The sequence below is a fragment of the Sceloporus occidentalis genome, unplaced genomic scaffold (genome assembly GCF_023333645.1).
Source record: "Sceloporus occidentalis isolate IW3139 unplaced genomic scaffold, rSceOcc1.0.p SCAF_3, whole genome shotgun sequence".
In the NCBI taxonomy this organism is placed as follows: Eukaryota; Metazoa; Chordata; class Lepidosauria; order Squamata; family Phrynosomatidae; genus Sceloporus; species Sceloporus occidentalis.
Window position 1 is genome coordinate 16,331,893 of NW_028316983.1, and position 23,350 is coordinate 16,355,242.

The following is a 23,350-nucleotide window of genomic DNA, read 5'->3' on the forward strand; positions in this document are numbered from 1 at the left end:
CATTAGATTCTTTTAAGAAGAATTTAAAAACATACTTATTTAGATTGGCCTTCCCTCTTTAGTTTAATTGATTTTTCTCTGCCCTTGTTTTCTTCCTTTGACTCCGAAATATTTGTGATTGATTGTTTGTACCCTGATATGTGTATTTTTTGACTCCTGTTCCTATTCTTTGTAGTAATGTTTTAACTTTTATATTGTAATTTAATTTGTATTGTAAATCCTATTGTAACTGTTTTTAACATTTGTAAGCCGCCTTGATCATTTTTTTGGAAAGGCGGGGTATAAATAAAATTTATTATTATTATTATTATTATATGAGTTATGACTTTATATCATGTATGTTTATATGATTTATATAACCTAATATGGATGTAAGCACCCTACAACATTTTCACCAGAAGAGTTGTCAATAAAGTCCCATTTCTCAGCCTGTTGTCATGTAAAACTTGTTTTATAGATGAACATCCTTGGGATCTTGAGATTTTTGTTTGTTTCTTTGTTTTAACTCAGGCAATACAACTGTGTATGCTTGTCCCTTCAAATCACCTGCCAACTTACGGCAACCCCATAAATTTCATAGGGTTTTTCTTAAGTAAGGAATATTCAGAGGTGGTTTTACCAGTTGCTCTGTATGGGGTAAAAATATGTACTGCTTTTCAGAAAAGCATGAAAGCAGATGTTACAAAGTGTGGTTGTCGGTTGGTTGGCCCCATTCAGTGGAGACATTGGAATTCACAGTGAGGTCAGGAAATAACAGGAAAAATACTTTAAACAGCATGGTTTAGTGGTTTGAGTGTTGGACTATGACTCTGGAGACCAGGTCTTGAATCCTCACTCACCATGTGCGATAAGCAACTTATCAGCACAAAGAGGTCTGTGTTGCCACTCCAACACTGTTTGTTTACTGTTCCATTTAGCAATTGTTTGTATGCTTTGCATTACTATTCTCTTTACGAGCCAGTGTGATGTAGCAGTTTGAGTGGAAACCCATTGGATGGCCTTGGGCAAGTCATTCTCCCTCAGTCTCAGAGGAAAGAAAAGGCAAAACACCCTCTGAACGTTTTTCCCCAAGAAAGTCATGTAATAGGTTTGCCTGAGGGTCACTGTAAGTCAGAAATGACTTGAAGACATGTACTAAAATGTACTAACAACCACAGTACTAATCCTACCTTAGTATTTGCAACCATCTTACTATTGATTTGGGGTTTCTTCTATTTCCTCAGGGAGACTTCATCTTTAACACCTATCTACTAGGCTGGTGAACCTGATCCTCTTCATACCAGGGTTCTACCTATTGAGTTCCCTCAGTGCAGAAAGTGAAAATTTCATTTTAGTTTGTTTTTAAAGAATTGACTAAGAATACACAAAATCCACATTTTTATAAACAGGATGTGGGGGGGGGGGAAGAGACTCGGGTATTTTGGGGTGAGGGTAATCCAAATGTGTGAGAAAACAAAAGTGATAGATTTTCCCACCTGTAATTCTTGCACAAAGTTATAGGGAATCTGTGTCATGTCCTATCTAGAAGAGGCCTCTTCGGATGAAGAGGGCAAAAGGAAAGCCAACATAAAAGGCTCTGGTCTGGGCCAGCATGGGTTGTCAGTCCTGCCATGGTGAATGCAATGCCCAAACCATCCAAAGCAGCTCTGAAAAGCGGGAGGAAAATATAGAGGCACTTCATCCTGTGGAGCATTGTAGATTAAAATGCTAGTTACAAAGGAAAAGGAAATAACCTGATTCCACTTTAAAAGGAAAGGTAAGATAAAGGTATTCCCTGCTGACAAGGTTGTCAAGTCATGTCCAACCGTAGGCGTGGTGCTCATCTCCGTTACTAAGCCAAAGAGCCAGCGTTGTCAGAGACTACTCTGTAACCATGTGGTCAGCATGACTGCACAGAAAGCTGCTTACCTTCCCACTGAAGTCATATCTGTTTATTTTATTTGCATTTGCATGCTTTTGAACTACTAGGTTAGCAGAAGCTGGGACTAGTGATGGGAGCTCACTCCATCATGTAGCAGTTGGACCTTGAACTGCTAACCTGCCGATCTTGCAGTCAACAGAGTCAGTGTCTTAACCACTTGTTCTTTAAAAGGAAAACACTGATCTAATTGAGTTGATTTACAGATGTCTATACATTAGTTCAGCCAAGGCCATTCTGTTGTTGCCAAAAATCTGTCCCAGCACTTCCTTTTTGACCTTGTCTGATGTGTCTGGCTCTAGGAATCTCTGCATTTCAGTGTGTACCTTGAATTGTTCTCAGTTTTCATTTTTGGACCCTTTGGATCTCAGCCTGTCTGGATTACACTTCTGCTTCTGCTAGCAAATATGATCTGAGAGTGGCTGATTTCTCCAATGTCTGTTCATGTGGATTATAGGTTAATTTACTTGGGAACATGCCATCTTAAAACAGAAAACTGTGGTTTCATTGGACAGGCTCAGCTAAATGGTTATTGAACTACAGTCACACCCACAGGACATCACATCCTCATAAAAATGTAGACCACTACCAGGCTTGGGAAGTTCCAGATGGAAAGGTGTCCCATAAAGAATGTTTCTTACTCTGTGGTTAACATTCTCCATGTATGCTGTATTCTGCTGTATTATATTGTTACATATTGGGCATCTAATTTTTGTTTAAGGTGTACTCTGACACAGTGAAGTCTAAACAGTGTACCATTAAACTAGCCATTTTTAATTCAGTGGATTCAGGAAACAGAAGAATTACGTTCCCAAGACTGAAGAAACAGTGGTAAAAGGCATGGTATCTGAATAATTAGAGATAGCTATTATTAGCGTAGAGGTGTTTAAACATGTTCCAACTGTTGTAGCCTTGTGATGACATATAAATATGATAGATAAATGTTGTCTGATTGAATGCCCTATGGCAACTTTAGATGAAACAAGAGCATTAAGACTGCCCTACCTTTCTGCAACCAGTTTGTTTCTAGCATACTTATATCCACATAGAGATTTCCTTTATGATCAGTGTTCTCACCAAAGTTTTCCAAAAACACTGGTGCACATTTCTAGCAGCAAGAGCTTTTCCATTATAAAATAATGCTCATATGCACAACTAAGTTTGCTGTGAATTAGATGGCTGTGCTGTTGGCAAAATTATATTACAACAGAGATTCTAATAATGGATTGTGGCCCTAATCATTGGTAAGTATGGTCTAAATCCAGTTGTTAATCTCAAATAAAATGGACACATTGAATCAGTAGAATGTACATAAATACTGACTTAGCAAGAGCCCACTAACTTTACTCCAGGTGAGAATAAGGCTGCATTTTATTCCTGCAGAGTTAATCTAGTTTGACACCACTTTAATTGCCTTGGCTCAGTGCAATAGAATTCTGAGATTGTAGTTTTGAGAGATATTTAGCTTTCTCTGTCAGAGAGCTCTGGTGCCGCAACAAACTGTAAATCCCAAGATTTCATTGGATGGAGTTAAAGCAGTTAAAGCAGTGTCAAATGACGTTGATTTTGCAATGTGGCAGCAGCCTAAAAGCCCTTTCACACCACCCCATTCTAGCACCATAATTGTGCATGACCTGCCATGGTTCCACCCCATGGAATTCTGGGATTTGCAGTCTACGGGAAAGGATATTTCAAATTTGCAGCCAGTGAACTCTTAGTGACTCACTGAACTATAAAGCTCAGGACTCCTCAGGTTGCAGCCATGGCAGTTCAAGTGGAATCACAGAGCTAAAACTGTGCACTGAGTAGGGGCCCAAACAGTTGAATATAGGCCACAGAAAAGAAGTGCTGTGTTTCTTCACACTTTTGGATAAAATAGTTTATGCATCAGCCCATCTCTGTACTTTTGAACCAATATTTCACTTCTATCAACTGGTACTGTCAAAGACTTTCTCTGCCTCTTTTGATATGATGAGAATTATAATCTTTGAGATACTCAGGTCCTACTAAGTTCAGGAACAGGCGGTACAACTTTGCTTTTGCTTCCAATACCAATTTTATCTAAAAAGCCAGGCATAGTTGGGCAGCTCTATTCCACAGGTTGGGAACAGAATGCTGTGGGAGTGCCATTGGCACAATACTCTTACCTGAACACCTGGAGATGCCTTTTTGCTTCCATAATATATTAGCAACATGAATTGATTACTAGGAGGCATGGGGTATGGACTGAGGGAGTGTAATGGAAAAACAACGTCAGGCAATCCAATAATTGTTTTGCTATTTGCGATAACAGTAAATTTCTTATGAGTAAATCTGAAGTAAGATGACATACATATTTGCATGATAAAATCAGTCATTATTCCATTCAACTGATGATATTTTTTGCATTAAAAATACCTTTATTTATCAAGTATTTGTATTTATGCAACTGTACTGTTCTGCCATTTTTTTCACTATTAGTATATCTACCTGCTGTTTTCACTGATGGAGGCTACCACTGAAACGGCCAAACAGATGTTTTCATTGGTGATAAGGACCTCCATCTTCTTTCCTTTTTTTGAGCACAATCCCATGTGAACTATGGATAAACACAAATGGTTAGTACAGGACTACATTTGGTGTTAATTAGCTGTGTACAAATTGGTAGAAATGAATGCCTTCCAATCTTGTAAATGGAGATAGTGTGGCTTACACTGCAACTACACAGAGACCCAATACAGATGGGCCGTTTGCACCGATAGTAGGGCTCAATGGTGCTCAGCATCCATATGCACTGAGCCCTACTATCAGCACCATTACATCACAAGGTTGCAGCCCCATCCACACTGGGCACAAGCCTCATGACGTAAGGGCGCCCGAGCACCCAAACAGCTCTGGGCAGAAGAACATCAAAGGGCTGTGTTGCATCCCTTATGATGATGCAAATAAGGAGCCACCTAGAGCAGCTTCTTTTAGACAGCGTGTCTGTGCTGCAGCATCTGGATGCTGCAGCACAGACACGGAGCAAAGATGGGCAGCACGGAGCCTCCTCTCTGTACTGCCCCAGAGAAAGATTCCTCAGTAATTGTTTTTTGAATTATTATTACAAAGAAAGAAAAGCATGTACAAATGAAATAAAACCATCACAGATATAAGTAACATAGTCATTTATCATTGTTCGTCAATGCTTTGCAGGTAATATCTTTTCTGAGTTCTTGAGTAATTTGACAACAAGCCAGGATGGTGTAATATTTTGAATATTGGACTATGACTCTGGAGACCAGAGTCTGAATCCTTGCTCTGCTGTGAAAACCCTCTTGGTGGCCTTGGGCAAGTCACATTCTCTCAGCCTCAGAGGAAGGCAAAGACAAATCCACTCTTAACAAATCATGCCAAGAAAACTCTGTGATAGTTTGCCTTGGAATCACCAGAAATTAGAAATGACTTGAGAACACACAACAACTGCAACAGTTTGACAAAACATTAAACCACCTGCATGTCAGATGAGTTTGTGATAGAATTTTTGTACTTTGAAGTTCGTGCTTTGAAGGTCTGGCGGTGGATGAATCTTTGATATATGACAACTAATTAAACCTTGCACTTATAAATCTGTCTTCTGAATCCATTTTTCATTGTGTCTGTTTTGATTGTATTCAATTAGAAGCTGTGGTGAATCATTTTAGATCTTGTCAAAGGTGGGTAAATTCCGATTTGTTACTGCTGTTAAGATTGCGAGTAGATCTTTCATAGAATCCTTTGTAAGCCTCTGCATGAAATGCATTGCTACATTTTATTTTATTTGCATTAATATAATTACATTACATTTCAAAAATGTAATAGCACCATATGTGTGGGGAGGTTCTCAAGCCGTTTGCTATTTCATGTATTTATTTACTCATTTCTTATTTTGGCCATATTTTTGGTCAAAGAAATGTCCAGTTAATTCCTGCTGCCATTATGGGTTAAGCACAATGGGTTCTTTCAAAGTAAATTATGTACTACAGTGGAAACCCTCAATAGTGATTCTGCTAAGCAAGAAGCATAGTCATATAATAAAATGATTAACATTTGAAATATAGTTTAATTCTCATGTATCAAGATTTTAAAAAAAACCTTGCAGTGAGTGAGTTGCATGGGTATTTTCTCTTTTTTGAGATTTTTAAAATTATTTTTAACACAAACAATCTAATTAACAATCAAAATAATATGCAATCAAAGATAAAGGTATCAGAGGGTAAGGAAGAGGTGGGAAAGGGAAACATACAATGAATACACAGTAGAGTTCAACTCCCCCAATTCTGATTGTAGTGAAAACAAAAATAAAAGGGGGAGAATGGTTTTTGTGGTTGATATGGTGGTGTGGTCAAAACCCTTAGAGCTTGTCCAATGAGATTGAAACTGGACATGATGATTGTCAGTTTGGTGATTTTAAACCAGCAGAAATTGCTTCTCTGGTATGAGAAACTCAGATGAGGACCTACAAGAGTCTGAATTCAGCTTCTAGTGATCACGACAACTCAAGTTGTTGCCCTATTGCAGATGAAGCAGAGGGACTGGGGAGACCATTGCATGCCCCTGTGTCACAGCCACCATAGAGGAATAACAGCACTTTCAACTTTCTTACATTAGCCATCAACTTTATGAACTATCAAGGAAACTTTCCATCATATGGAGATAACTTACACTCAATAAGTTCTTCATCTATGAAAAAGAAGAGAGGAGTGTAATTTATGTCAATCTTTAATAGAAGAAAAGATTTTTGAAGATGAAACGGCAGATACTTAGGTGTAGAAATTTATCTCTATGGAATAAAAATGTAGACCACAAGTTCAACATGAGTCAACAATGTGATGCTGCAGCTAAAAAACCAATGTGATTCTAGGCTGCATCAATAGAAGTATAGTGTTTAAATCAAGGGAAGGAACAGTATCACTCTATTCTGCTTTGATTAGACGTCACCTGGAATACTGTGTCCAGCTCTAGGCACCACAATTCAAAAAGGATGTTGACAATTTGGGAGCATGTCCAGAGGAGGGTAACAAAAACTGTGATAGGCCTGGAAACCATGCCCTGTGAGGAGAGATTTAGGGAGCTGAGTATGTTTTGCCTAGAGAAGAGAAGGTTAAGAGGTAACATGATAGCCATGTTTAAATAACTGATGCGATGTCATACTGAAGATGGAGCAAGTTTGTTTTCCGCAGCTCCAGAAAATGGTACCCAGAGCCATGAATTCAAACTACAGTAAAAGATATTTCACCTCATCATTAGGAAGAACGTCCTTACAGTAAGAGCTGTTCAAGAGCTGGAACAGTGAAACAGTGAGTCTCCTTCTTTGGAGATGTATAAACAGAGGCTGGATGACCATCTGTGGGAGATGCTTTGATTCTGTGTTCCTGCATGGCAGGGGGTTGGACTGGATGGCCCTTGAGGTCTCTTCCAACTCTATGATTCTATGATTCTTTTTTTAAAATCTGAAAATAAAAACAGACTTTTATATTTCTGGTATTCTGTCAAGTCCAGCAGAATATCTAAGTGCAGTACAGACCACCCGAAAGTCTGCAGGTGCCCGTTTTAACTCCGGAGGGATGCCATAGCCGCTAGATCGCGTGACATCCCTCTGGAGTTAAAAGAACCCAGTTTTTCCAGGTTCCTTTCCCAGCACCCTGGTTACGTTGCAAATGTGCCAATGGCGCACTTATGAGGTAACGGACGCACTGTGACGTGTGGATGTTATGCGTCCATTACGTAAAATGGTGGCCCCCATGTGGTCGGGAGGCCGCCATCAGGACACCACCCACACATGCTAGGGTTAGGGACTGTGTGGTTGGTGCACAGTCCCTAACCCTAGAATCAGTGGTGGCACAGCACATTGGGACTGTCTGTCCCACGCCTTAGTTCAGAAATCCAGGCTTCAATAGTTAAAACTCAGAGGAATTGCCTAATTAAACAGCCCACAGTTTCAAAGTTCAATCAGGCTTAATTCTAATTTGTTATGTTAAATAAACACACTTTTTCTTTCTCATACCACCCTCTTCTTTGTTGTTACAGCCACATTATTTCACAGAAGTGACATTGAACAAGCTTGGTTCATGATTTCCTCCCTTCCAACATTATCTCAGCACCAGCATTTGAGATCATGACAATCCCATTTCTACAGTATAACCCATCACATCTATTTCCCAATATTTTATGACAGTCAAGTAGTCTATGCAACTTCTGATAGTTAATGAACAGAATATTGGATTTCTCATATGAAAACTGATTATTATTTTTTGTGGCAAGTGGATTGGAGTTATCAACCCAAAGATTGATAGACGTTTACAAGCTAATAAGTGGGGAAAACGAGGACATTGCCAAGACATTGTATTAAATTTATTGCACAATTTGGAACTTCAAGCTACATGGATAAACATGGAGGTACTCATGACTATGGCGGGATACAGACCGCCGCTTTGCGGCGGTCTCCCGCCGGCGCCATTTGCTCCGTGAGGGAGCCGCAGCAGTCAAACCGCGCGGCTCCCGCGCGGAGCAAAAAAGAAGCTCCATTTCGGAGCTTCTTCTTGCGGCGCCTCTATGATGTCGCGAGGCGCCTGGCGCGGACTCGCGACGTCATAGGCGCCGCGACACGTCTGGACGCTATGCGTCCAGTACGTAAAGATGGCGGCGCCCATGTGGAAGGGGCGCCGCCATCTTGTACGTATTGTATACGTACTAGGGTTAGGGGGGTGCGGAAGCACCGCCCCTTCCTAACCCTAGTACGTATACAATACGTACTATATGGCGGTATGTATCCCGCCAATATCTTTTTTCTGAGAGACTCATATCTTTTTCTAGAATTGATATGTCTTTTATATCAAAGACTTTATGGCCCAAAATTAAAACTATTGATGTTTTATCAAAGACTTTTTCAGATCATAAGTCTCGACAGATGGTTTCCTTATTAACTAATAAAAGATCTTACAACTGGAAATTAGATGAGACTTTATTACAGGATGAGAAAGTTCTGAATAAGGCCAGGAAAGCTATAAGAGACCTTTTTGAAGACAGTTTGAATAAAGGCACTGATATAAGAGTTTTCTGGGATGTAAGTAAAGCTTTCATGAAAGGATATTTTATACAACAGAATGCAACTTTAAAGAAATTGAGGTTAGAGAAAATACAGAAAATAATGGAAGAAATATCTTATAATGAGAATAAGCCCCCAAAAAGTACCTTTTAACAAAAGCTTTTGGTTGAACTTATGTTGATTGAAGGATTTGTTTATGGATGGCATTTCTTGCACTATAAAATAAAGTGGTTAAAAAGAGGCAACTGACGCTGTTCTAACAATGAACAACTGCCAATAAACTGTTTAAGTCAAAATGTTTAAATTCAAAGAGTCATTGTTGGTCCAGTAAGAAGGTTGGTAAGCTAATTAAATTGTTGCAAAAGCAATTGTCAGTGATAATAGAATCATAGAAACATAGAATCATAGAATTGGAAGAGACCGCAAGAGCCATCCAGTCCAACCCCAGTCTGCCATGCAGGAAATCATAATCAAAGCATCCTCGACAGATGGTCATCCAGCCTCTGTTTAAAGACCTCATAAATTTTATTAGATTGAAAGAAAAATAAGATCTACAAAAGAGAAATATTTTTAAAATGCCAATAAGCCAGGCTTGTTTATGGCTGCATTATAAATTGAGGAAAGAGAAGGAAAAGAAAATGATATGTAAAGTTCAGAAGGGCAACAAGATTGTTACATGTAGAAAAACCATAAAGGATTTTTGTAAATATTAAAATTAAAAGGGGGGGATTAAAACCTAACCAAATAACTAAGGAAAAGAACAGCTAAAGTTAGGAGTTATAAAGTGTCACTCTTGCTGAAAATTTATTTTAAAAAATTGTTTATATGTGTTTGTGTATGTTTAAAAAAAACTTTCAAATATACCATATAATATAAACAAATAAATAAAACAATACATAATGTATACAATAGAAAGAAATAAAGTCATGTGGGCTGACCGGCAGTCTCTAGAAATGCAAAAATCTTTTTGAAGGAAAATCATTGAGATGAATTCAATCTCAAATGGTATTAAGGATCCTTCAGGAGATGAATGACTGTAGTGAACTATTTGATAAACAAGGATGAAGTTAGCTGGTTTCTGTCAATGACAGTTCACCACTATTTGTAGCCAAAGGCGTTTTGACAACCAGTCTTCATCAGTGGCTGGAATATTTTCTACAACTTCTTTATCACAAATTAATCAAGCAATATAAATAGTAATCCAGATATACAGTATTCTCCTGCTTTCCCACAATCTGAGGTGGGAAACCATCAGACTGTGAGAAAGCACAAGAATATCTGTCAGTTAACTTTTATATTGATTGATTCATTTGTGATAAGGACGTTCTAGAAAATATACCACACACACACACACACACATCAACATTTTTAAAAATACATTTTCCTAGATAGAGTGACATTTTATAACTCCCCAGCTAATCTTTTCTTTCTTTCTTTTTATAAATGTTATTCATCACTATTTAAAGAACAGAAAGTGTCAAGGGACAAAACAGACAATCATCTGGATGATCAAAATCTTCCAAAGATTACAGATGAACAAAGAGCAAGACTGACTGTACCTATAACAATGACAGAATTGGTCCAAGCAAATGTTGCTAAACAAAGTCCTTGGACCAGATGGCCTTTCTGCAATCTATTGTAAAAGTTTAATAGATCAACTCAATTATGAACTGGTATCATGTTCCCAGCAATTCTCACTGAGGTCTGTGGGACAATGCTAAATCAATTAACAATGCTGGCATTCAGCTGACTATTTGAATCAACTAATTCACAAGGGTGGCAGTGGATGAATCCATGAGATAAAAACTTCCAAGCCACTATATAAGGTTCCCTTAAATGTTATTTAATGCTCAAGAGTCTGTGTGGGTAAGTGTGAATATGATGCAGGGGAAAAACATCAGTCTGTCACTTTTATCACATCTCTTGACAAAAACCCATATTTGTGTGCATTTCCTACATGGAAATGATGTGTGATATCTCCCAGAGACAGGAAGAAGAAGCCGTTGCTGAACATAGCCTTCCTGAGGCATGGCCAATAAAGTGGAAACATTTCTAGTTTGGGGTTCAATAAGAGAGGTGTAGTGAAATGAAAACAGCATTTTATTTAATGACATTGTGCCAGTCCAGATGTCTGCATTCATTCAAGCCAATCTGGCACCAAAGCAAACCTATCTTATCATTAAAGCAGCTTTTGAAAAATTTACCTAGCAACATCCTACAACAACACAAAACAAAAGCAAAGGAGGACAGTGGACGAATATTGGCTATCATAAAAGAGCAGCCATGGTAGAATATTGCCAAGTAAGCATCATGTAAAAGCTATTCAGGGTGAATTTTTACCTTCCAATTCAGATTCTTATTGTTATTAGCAGAAAGTGCTAATTAATCAATGATAGGATTAGCATATTTTTGTAATGCTTAATATGTTTTTCCTTGAAATTCCTAAGAATTTAATAACATTGCATCTCCTTAATTCTTTGTTGATTCAGAATACTTTTCCTTTAATATACAGTAATTCAACCTTTTTTTGTCCGTTGTCCTCCCCCCTTACTAAACATCTCTAGAAGGACAAGGAACAAATCTTGAGCCTTGTCTTCTTGGTGCATATGTTGAACAGAGAAAGAAGGAAAATCGGACCCTCAGTTTTTCAGGGATGAATGCAGTCCTCATAGGTGTCCTCCAAGTAAGTGTGTGTGTGTGTGTGTGTGTGTTTATGGTGTATAGGATGGAATGGCTGGCTGCAATTCAGTCAGATGGCAGAAAGTGTGAAGCACTTCCCTTGGGACTAGGGTTGCCATAAGTCAGGACCTCCAAACCGGGACAAATGTAGGGCAAATGTAGGATAACATTTTCAAATGTAGGACACATTTTTCTAAAAATGGAGGACATGCAAAAAAATTGGTGCTTTTTAAAAAATGTTAATATAAATGCATGTTTCTTAGGCAGGATCAAAATGGAGGACATTTGGGCATTACTTCTAGACAGATGGCAGAAATGGACTTCCCTTTCTGGCCAAACACTCCCAACCTGCATTCCAAAACACACACAACAGCACATTTGGGCATTGAACATGGCTTTACTTAACATGGCCTCTTGCATCAGAGGCTTATTCCATAACCAAACTCTTTGGGTTTCACACTGAACATAGGCTCACATGGCTATGCATATTGAGCATGTCAAGGTGGTTTCACAGTTCTTGCACCAAGTGTACTTCTCAGAAGTGTGTACTTGGTCAAGGGACTTTGGTTTTTCTTCACTGCGCATGAGTTTGTAAAAATCACAGCAATTTACATTGACCATGCCTCAGAGGCTTTCTGATATCAATATCACCATTAAAGAACCAAAAACACACAGAAAAGGCACTTTGGAAAGTCACGCTCTCTTGGCTTCAGAAACAGTGCGTGCATGCCTCTCAAGCTGACTCATATCATCATCATCATCATCATCATCATCATCACACTATCACTGTCAAAACAAGGGAGACTTGTTAGCATTAAAAGGACCCAAAACACACTTTGGAAGGTGACACTCTCTCAGCTTCTAAAACAGTGCCTGCATGCCTCTCAAGCTGACTCATATCATCATAATCATCATCATCACCACCACCACCACACTATCACTGCCAAAACAAGGGAGACTTGTTAGCATTAAAAGCACCCCCCAAAAAATAAAAATACCCTGAGGCCTCTGGCCACTCACTCACTCACTCACTCACCTCCTCCTCCTCCTCCTCCTTCTTCTCCTCCCTTCTCCTCCTTTTCCTCCGCGTGGAGGGGGCGGAGGTGGGTGGCGCGGTCATGTGCAGGAGGCGGGGAGCGTGGTGCGGTTGCACGCAGGAGGCACACCCCCTCCACCTCCGCCTCCTCCACGCGGCCACGTGGCCTGGGGCGGAGGGGGCAGAGGAGGTGCGTGGAGCGAGGAGGAGTGCAGGAGGCGCTGTCTCCGCCTCCTCTACGCGGCCGCATGGGCTGGGGCAGGAGGGGCGGAGGAGGAGGAGGTGGGTGGCGCGGCTGCGCAGGGAGGCGCCGCCTCTACCTTCGCCTCCTCCACCCCAGGCCTCGCTGCCCTCCTCTTCCTCCGACTCCTCTGCACAGCCATGCACAGTGGAGGAGGAGGAGGGCAGCGAGGCCACGTGGGCTGCGGCAACCCGGCTGCAACCGGGGTTGTCCCAGTTTTTGGCAGCACCCGGGACAGGAGGGGGATGGTGCCACCAAAACCGGGAAAATCCCAGTTACAGCCGGGTTATGGCAACCCTACTTGGGACCATAGTTGCAGTAGGAGAGGCATTAAACTAACTTTTGTACTACTGTGAGTAGTAAAGTCAGGATTCACCAACAGGAAGTCCAGAAGTGGAAATATCCCTGTCAAGGGATAAATCCACACTGCAGAAATAATCCAGTTTTGACACCACTTTACCTGCCATGGCTCAGTGTTGTGGAATTCTGGGATTTGTAGTTTGTAGTGGTACCAGAGCTCTCTGACAGAAAGAACTAAATATCTCACAAAACTACAGTTCACAGAATTCCATAGCACTGAGCTGTTGCAGTTAAAGTGGTGTCAAACTGGATCATTTCTGCAGTGTGAATACAGCCATGCTTGGCTGGTTTAAACCACCTTGGTTTAAACCAAATTACTATTTTTAAAAAAAACACTCCATTTGTTTTAAAAAATGATTATTAAGGGTTCTTTTAAATGTCTGGCTGTTATTACTGTTTTCCAGCCCTCTTATTGAACCAACAATGGCTCTTTGAATTTAAACATTTTGACTTTAACAGTTTATTGGCAGTCGTTCATTGTTAGACCAATATCCAGTGTCAGTTGCCTCTTTTTAATCACTTGACTTTATAGTGCAAGAAATGCCATTTAAAAACAAATCCTTCAATTAACATAAGTTAACCAAAACAACTGGCTTTAAAAGCACACTTTTTAAAAAGAATAATAATTATTATTTAAGCTAGTGACTATAACATCTGAACTGGATTTGGTGACTTAATTTTCTGGTTTAGGGACTGTGCAAACATCCAGCCTCCATCAGTCCCTTTGACAGCCAGATCAGGGCTGTGGCAACCACACACCATGGCCCTGATCCGGCCTTTCCAGGGCATGAAAAGGAGTTGCAAAAAGTGACTCCTTTTTGTGCTCTGGAAAGGGCATGATAGCCATGGCACTGCGGCTATACGGTGCTCCTTCTGCACTGTATCATGCAGACACAGCGCCAGAGGAGCACCATGATGCTGTGCATCGTGTGGTGTGGCACGCAGCATCATGGCATCCTGGGGATGGAGTCAGGTCATGTGTCATATGGATGCAATGCCCCGTTTCCACCTCAGGCTGGCCTTAATGGCCAGTCTGCACAGGATCTTAGTCCTATATTGAAGTAGTTCTGCACAGTACTACAACAATAAAAAAACACCCACCACTGTCTAAACCCCCAAACCCTGGAGTATGTGTTTTTTAATTTAAAAAGTGTGTTTTTTCTAGCACTGGTCTCTGTACCTATACTGCAGCATGCAGAAGAGCAGCGTATAAATACTCTGAATGAATGAATGAATGAATGAATGAATGAATGAATGTTGCATTCCTTCAATGGTTTCCCTCTTTTCACACACTACAAGTTATTATGAAACAGAGGCAGGGACAGTGTGGCCTTCCAGATGTCGTTCAACCACAGTTGCCATAAGTGCTGCCCTCTTACCTCTGAAGGAGGAGATGGAGCAACTTGTGGCCCTTCAGACACTGTTGGACTACACCTCTGGTTAATGTTAATGGGAAGAGCAGTTGAAAAACATCTAGAAGACCACATGTTATCTATCCTGCCTCTAGCAACATGGATGTACCGTGAAAGAGGTGTGAGTTCCCAGAAAAGTTGATGCCTCCCAAGAAAAACAGTCTGGTATGTTGTCCTCAAGAGACGGTGAAATTATCATTGTGTAAAATATTAATTTGAAAGTGGCTGGAGCTGGAGCTGGCACAAGGATTCTTCATTAAGATGCCAGCTGTGATAAATAATGATCAAGAACCTCATGCTTCAACATGCCGTTTCATGTTACAAATGACCATGTCAAAAAAAGAGATGATGTCATGATAACCCCTTTTATCTTTATGAGGTGCCTAAACCACATTGTTGCTTAGGATTCTTTAATTTCCTGAACAGCTTGGAAATAAAAAATAAACTTGGATGTCCTTGGAAAGGAATAGCACCCTGTGTGGAGTAAGTCAAATCATAAACACTTTCCCAATATATGCTCTCAATACATACCTGTTATATAATCTCAAGAGCTAACTTAAGCACTCATCACCACCCACAGAATCAAAAACACTGAGATGAAAAATATTTTCTGTGTAATAACACAGGGGATTTTGTTTCATGGTGTAAATCTATTGTTGTAAGCTTTCAAGACATTTCTTACTTACAGCGACCTAAGATAAACTTTTCAAAGTGTTTTCTTGGTAAGATTTGTTCAGAGAGGGTCTACCACAGCCTTTCTCTGAGTCTGAGAGAATGTAACTTGCCCAAAGTTACACTGTAGGTTTCCATAGTTAAGAGAAATTCAAGGCCTGGTCTACACCATGCTGGATCCCCTGTAAGACATTCCTTGTCAACAGCATCTGGTAGAATGCATGATTCCCACGCCCATTAAACTCTCCCTTTAAATTACGGTATATACTCATGTATAAGACTAGAAATTTTAGTTAAAATTTTGACCCCACAAAACTGAGTCGACTTATCCATAGGTCAATGTAACTACTATACTTTAACTCTTATTTAAAAAAGGAACTGTCCCTGGTGAAAGACAAGAGTGCAATCTGTCCTGGAAGCACTGACTGTCCTCTACTCTCTCATCCATACAGCCTTTAGTGTGAGCACAAACAGCTATGCCTGATGGGATTTTGTAAATCCTTTGGCATTGCTTTCCTTTGTTTCATCCTTTAGGTTCTTTGTTACATGCACCCCGCAACATATCCACAGGTCATATCAAAATCCATAATTTTGGCCCCAAAACCTACCGTTGACTTACACATGAGGTCAACTTATAGTCAAATATATACGGTATGTTACTTCACAATGACCTCTTTAATGTTCATGACAGTATCCTGGGAAGGTGAAGTGTACACTATGCAAATCAACATGTTTGATCACAGTCACCAGATTCAATCTATTATCTAATAGGATCCAAATGAAGACAGAGGTAGGGCTGTGGACTTCATTCATCAATTACTTTTGGCCAGAAGATGCCAAAAAATGGAGGTTTCTAGAGGTTTAAGAGGCCAAGAAGACGCCTTAGATCATTACATCTCTGAAGGAAGAGTTATTCTCTGCCTGTTCCTTCAAAGATGCTAGGAACTAGGTCTGGGAATTTTTGCACACAAAGCATGTTCTGTTACTGAGATTGATTTCCTCATAGCATTTACAGCTCTCGTTGTTGTTGTTTGCCTTCAAGTTGTTTCAGACTTATGGTGACCCTATCATAGGTTTTTGTTGGCAAGATTTGTTCAGAGGAGGTTTGCCATTGCCTTTCCGCAAGGTTGAGAGTTTGTGACTTGGCCAAGAATGGGTCACAGAATGGGTTTCATAGCCAAGCTCAGAACTGAACCCTAGTCTCAAGAGTTGTACTCCAACATTCAAACCACTACATCTCAGGGGTGTTTAATTCAAAATGAATTTCAATGATAAGGCATCACTAACATATGAAAGCAACTGGATAAGTATGAAGAATAAGGAGGGGAATTTCCACTGTGTGCATATAGGCACATGTGTGTACAGCATTCTCAAAGTGTTTTATCTAAGGCATCAAACTGCTGATGGAATCCTCTTAATCTCATCTCTGAGAAATAAGAAGCAATGTTGCTAATGGAGATTTCTAGTAAACTGAGGACTTGTTTCCTTTGTTCCAGGTCCAGAACAAGCTCTTGGTTCTTGCCTTCTAGTTACTTGACCTCTCTTCTGCAGCAGAAATGTGTTAACTCAGGAATCAGGAGTCTTTAAAAGAAATAAATCAATTACACTAATGTGTTTACCATACATCCGATTCAGCAGATTACTGGCTCCGATAAGGGTAAGCAACCTAAGATGACAGATAAGCCACTGTTTAGCCTGCCAGAATAACCATAGTGGCTATGTACAGAGCAAAAGTAAACGTAATTGGATAAAACAGGTTGTTTCCAATGTAACTCTATTTACATGCCACAGGCCCTGCAAAATAATATAATGACTCATTAAAAAATTAAATATAGACAAAAATGGACAGACATAAATTAATATGTACAGGCTAAAACCCAATTGCTATTTCCAACTAATTCAAGTTTCTATTTGTGGTTGTAAAAGCTGGCCAGTGAAGAAAGCTGAGAGGAAAAAAATCTGCTTGTTTGAAATGTGCTAGAAGAGACGAGTTGTGTAGATACCATGGCTATTGTACTTTCCACATATTATGAGGCAACATGACTCACTAGAAAAGATGATGATGCTGGATAAAGTGGAAGGCAGTAGGAAAAGAAAGAAACCACATTACAGGTGCTTGACAGCTTGACAATGAAGAAGAAAGAAGAAGAAGAAGAAGAAGAAGAAGAAGAAGACATAGCAGTAGTAGTTGTAGTTGTTGTTGTTATGGAAGCTTCATCAATTGACACTTAGACAAATTCCAGTGTATCAATGCGGGGAAAGGTAGAGGGCAGTAGACAGAAATGAAGACAGCATACCAGATGGCTAAGCTGAACCAGGGAAGTCACAAGCAAAATCTACAGGACTTGAGCAGTGTAATGGAGGACAGCAAGTCTTGCAGGTGCCTCATCCACAGGGTTGGGATAAACTCAAAGGCAGTTAACAACAGTAACAATATATATTTATTCAAGTAGCCCAGGGTCCCCCAGTCATCTCCTTCTATGCCATGCAAACCTTCTGATCTTCTGATCATCAGAATTGGCATCTTAACCATTAAGTCACTATATCTGCACACTGTAGAAATAATGCACTTTGACATCACCTTAACTGCCTTGACTCCATCCAGCAGCCTCTTGGCACATGAGCAGAGAGGTTGAGGATAGGGGGTCATGAAGATGTCTCATCCAGAGGGTTGCCATGAGCCAAAGTCGACTCAAAGGCAGCTAATATCAACAACAACAAGCAGAGCTGTTGATTACATAATATTTTAGAGGCCTCTCATTTTTAGAGTTACTATAAATTGAAGCTGATTTGATGACATAGAACAATAACAAAAAAAACCTCTCTGTGACCAAAAACTGCAAATAAGCCTACTTGAATTAAAAAGCCATTCAAAGCTGTTCTAATCGGCTTTAATAGTCAACCAATGAAAAGTCTGCTTGAATATATGATCCTTTGATCATAACAGCAATGCACTTGAAAGTTTGTATCTATTCACTTAAAAGTAAACACCTTTACTTGAAAATAAGCATCTCATAAATGATATATTTTTACATTTATAATAATAATAAAATGAGTGTCTGTTCAATGTGAGTTTAAAATGTGTTCAAATTAGGGATTTAATGCTTCACTAATTTTCTGTTCACAATTCATGACTCATCCTGCACAAAATGCATGGATGGTAGTTTTTATTTTGCAGAGAAAGCAGCATTTCTCTTCAGGAAACAATATCTCTGTGCAAAACTGTGGGGGGGGGGGGTTGGGGGAGTGCTGTTTTCTGTGCAAAATATCCACATACAAATTTTGTGTAGAGTAAATTCCAAATTGTTGTTTTTTACAATTGTACAAATATTTTTACTCTTTTTTTCCACCCCAATACAAATATAAGAAGAAAGAGCCAATTGCATTATAGAGCAGGACCATTAGAGCAAATTGTTTAACTCCACAACAACCCTGTGAGGCAGAAGGACAGTTTTCTGCAGACCACCCATGAGCTGTGTGGGGATATAAATGTTGGTTTCCCATGTCCAAGGCAAACTGCCTTCTCCATAGCATATGACTTGGCTCTTAAACTCCATAGAGGAAGGGGGAACGAGGGAGGACGTGTTTTCAGTCTGTTTTCATTCTGTGAAAAATCATGGGTGATAAATATTTATCTATGAAGAACTAGGCTTAGTTGCTTTAAATTATTTTTCAGAAGAGACTGGTATGTTTTAATTGGCTCCTCTGTGTTCTCAGCAGCACAGGCGCAACGCTGCCGGTTACATTTTCAAGTGGTATTTTGAAGGATCTTGTGCCTGTGTGTTTTATTTAAATCTAATCCGTGTCAGTAGAAATTAAGGAACAGGAACAAAGGTGCATTAACACGTCCACCCTGGAGGCTGCCGAATTTGAAAGGTTAGCAAAACATACCACTAACAAAAGAAACATTAGGAATGAAAAGCTGTCTGCAGTCATATGTGGGAAAATCAAGATGTTGGGTCCTGCTTTGCCCTTTATTTTCTATAACCACAGGAATGATGTTCATCCCTGCCTCATGCTCCATGTTGTAAAGTATAGACATTAATCTATCTTGTATAACAGCAGTTATTTAAGTCCTAAAAATGTTTCTCCTCCCCATGAGGATTTCATTCATGTAGGTCAGGATGGGATATCTGAGGCTTTCCAAATTCTATTGAGTTCACAGTATTTCTCACCATTTTCTATGCTGGTTAGGACAGCTGGGAGATGCAGGTCCTCAATATCTGCAGGACTGTACAGTTCTCAATTCTACTAAAGACGTCTGCATCATTGGTTCTTGCAGCCTCCAATTACATTTGCCAAAGGATTTTGTAGATGAACAGAAAGCTTCCAGGCCCAATGGGGTTAAAACAGGGTAGGGTAGTCCATATGTCTGAGGGCATGACTTGCTCATTTTCTAAAGTAAAACAAGACTACAACACCCATCAGCCCAAGCAAGCATAGTCAATGATGAGGAATGCTGAGTGCTGAACTCCAATGACATCTGGAAGAACACACTTTATCCAGCCCTAAAATACATGCACAAATAATCCCTTCTTGAAGAAACATTGCAAGCATGGGGAGAATTCACACCAAACACTGTTCTACTGTTGTTGTGGTGAAGCAGGCAGAAGCCAAAGCCAGACCTCTGAACTAAATCATTACTGATATAGGTACATTATGTGTTGTGTAATGGCGTTACTAATATTCTTACTTTTAAAAAAGGAACGTGACAAGTGCAAACATAAGTATTTTTCTAGTACAATGAGTAATGTTTACTTCTTACTTCAGAAAGGTTGTTTGGGGTTATTTTGGGAAGGATTTTTATCTCTTTAGGGACATTTTTATTTTTGAAGTGATTTTTTAAAAAAGAAATATAAAAGGAACATATTAATAATGTACACTGCTGTTATTATGTGCTCTCAGTTTCCTTGGAGGTCTTTAAGCAGAGGCTAGATGGCCATCTGTCGGGAATGCTTTGATTTGGATTTCCTGCATGGCAGGGGGTTGAACTGGATGGCCCTTGCGGTCTCTTCCAACTCTATGATTCTATGAACACTGACTAATGATTGTTTCAGAGGGGTTTTTCCATTGCCTTCCTCTCAGGTTGAGAGAGTGACTTCTCAAAGGTCACTCAGCACTCTACAGAAAAATTGTCATTGGCATATTTGCAGGCCTAAAAGAGAAAAGGAGCAACTGCTAATTTTGATGTATTAGTCAGTCTCCAAATAAGTTTTATATTAAACAATTATGTAAAGAAATATTTTCACAAGTATTAATAGTTATTGTACATTATTAAATGCTACTATTAAAACTGTTGATAACAATAATTGATAAGCTAACATATTGAGAACATATGCTGTAGCAATAGCAAGTAGCAAGTACATTTCTATACCATTTATCAGTCCACTTAAGCACCCCCTGAGTGGTTTACAATGTGTAAGCTAATTGCCCCCAACAAGCTGGGTACTCATTTTAGTGAACTACAAGAGGAAGCAAGGCTGAGTGGACCCTGGAGCCCTGGCTGGGATCAAACTCACAATCTTGTGGCTGTGAATGGCTGCAGTACCAGACATTTATCTACTGAACCACCAGGGCTATATTTTAGAGAAAAAACCTGGCAAAACCATCTCTGAGTATTCCTTGCTTAAGAAAGTACTACAAAATTCATGTGGCCACCACATGTCAACAGGTGACTTGACGGCACATAAATACACACACACATGGATAGGTAATTTCATTCCAGACAGCTGAAGGAGTATTGAATATGACCTTAAAATCAACCAACATTATCATTTTTGTATGGAAAATGTCAATCTAAGTTGATTTCTTACCTCAGCACAGAAGAGATAAGAATCTGCCTTTTATGAACAAATTTGTATTTTAGTCGCTGTCGAACAGCAACAGCCACAAAGGTACCCAAACGTTCACCAAGCTGAAGATAACAACATAGGTTTGTTTGACAGAAATGGAAAACATTTAAGTAGTCCAGGAGAAAAATCCATGTGTCCAGCATTTCCTGCATGGCAGGGGGTTGGACTGGATGGCCTTGTGGTCTCTTCCAACTCTATGATTCTATGATTCTATGGTTTCCTTATGAATGGTGAAGTGTTGGTTTATACTTCAAACTTAAGACAGATCTAAAATTCTATAGGATGGTGAGGATTAAAGGAAACACACTTTGCTGAAATCTTTCAGTTATTCTTTGCACCAGGACGATTGGCAGAGCCTTGAGGGAGGGTGGGGCTTTGATACCCTCGATGATAGAGACCAGAATGTTCAATATAAGCAAGGTCCAATGGACTAAGCTGAGACATGTGATGGGAGGCAGAGTCAGTATATAAGGACAGTGCACCCCCCATCCTGCCTCTTTTCCACGAAGCAGCCCACCCTCCCACCCTAAATGCAGTATGAACTTTGTTGGTCGCTTCGGGGCCGGGTAGGAATTTTCTCCCCTTTTCCCGGGGTTTTTTGCCTACCCCATATTGTGTGCTGGGACTGGTGATTGGCTTTGGGTGGCTGTTAAATAGGTTTCACTGGCCCATATGGGGTTAAAGAACTGTTTGGTACGCACCATTGGCAGCCCTTTGTGGTGAAAGGTTAGGCTCTTGATCAGCTTAACACATTAAGGGGTGTGGGGTTGTGAGAGAACCTGCCTTTGGGGTAGACATGGGGGGTTTGCTCAACCTTACAAATTCGTGGGGGTTTGGGGGAGAGTGCCTTATGTTTACCTTCCTAGGACTGGACTGAGGATGCAATCTGAATCATTGGATTTACCTTGGGGTTCGGTGTTTGTGCCCAAAGGGAAGGCTGAAGAGGAAGTCTAGGATTGACACCTGGCTTCAGCTGGACCCGCACCAGGCTTTTCACTTTAATCAATTTGCTCAGAGTTTGAAGTTAAGGTTGAAGTTCAAGTGCTTAGCTTTAAATAGATTATAGGTCAAATAAATGGCCATTTATTCATCCAATTTACATGTCTGGTCTCGTTATTTCATGGTTGTGTATCAATATACATTATCAAAGGACTCTTGAAACTGGTCTTCACCATACATTATTTTAAAAATGAAACATAAAGAGTGAGAAGAATGAAAATATTTCTGGACAAGCAAATTATCAATATAAGCATCCAAATAATGGAATAATGGGTCAGAATATGGTATTCTTAATGTTGCCTTTCAGTAGATCACAGATCACATTTCCCAACCTATATTCAAATGAAGTCAAATGAGTTGCTTTACATAAAGGCAAACACATTCCCTAGGCATCTAATAGAGTACAAGTAAAAAAGATTTATTGTTGGGACTGGAGGTTATGCCAATTTGAAAGCATATACACACACACGCATGTTCGTTCTCATAAGTGGACTTAATATTTGCAGGAAATAGAACTAAGCAATTTTGCAACATCAGCAAGGGGCTTCTGTAGCATTACTACATAAGTGAACCAGCAAAGTAACCAATGCTTATTGAGGCTGATGCACAATGGAACTCCAGATCTTGCCAGTGCCTTGGTATGTATCTTTGCAGTTCACTAACAGAGTTTCTTACAGCCTCTACTACACAGCCAAGTAGATTTATGTAATGTAGACCGTGATGGAGAATTTCTGCCATGGTTCTTAACCTTGAAGGGGACAGATCATGGACCCCTTTGAGAATCTGATGCAAACTGTGGACCTCATGACTGTAAAAATACACATAAGTGTGTACACACAATAGTCTGCATACAATTTATTTATTTTTACACGGGAAGCTGATACCTGTTGGAAAATCATTTCATTCTCTCTCCCCCTCCTCAGATAGATAGTATTTTCCTGCATGCATCTCTACTGTCTTCTATCTCTATTTGCATGCCATTTGGTTCTGCTAAATTACAGAGGCGATAAATATCTTTGTAAGTTGGTAAACAGATCATGTGATCTAAGTAACTTCCTTAGGAAGTTCTCTCACACAATAGATCTCTCCTGCTTTCCCTTTGGTCTCTCCATCACCATGTTCTCTCAGCTTTCCTC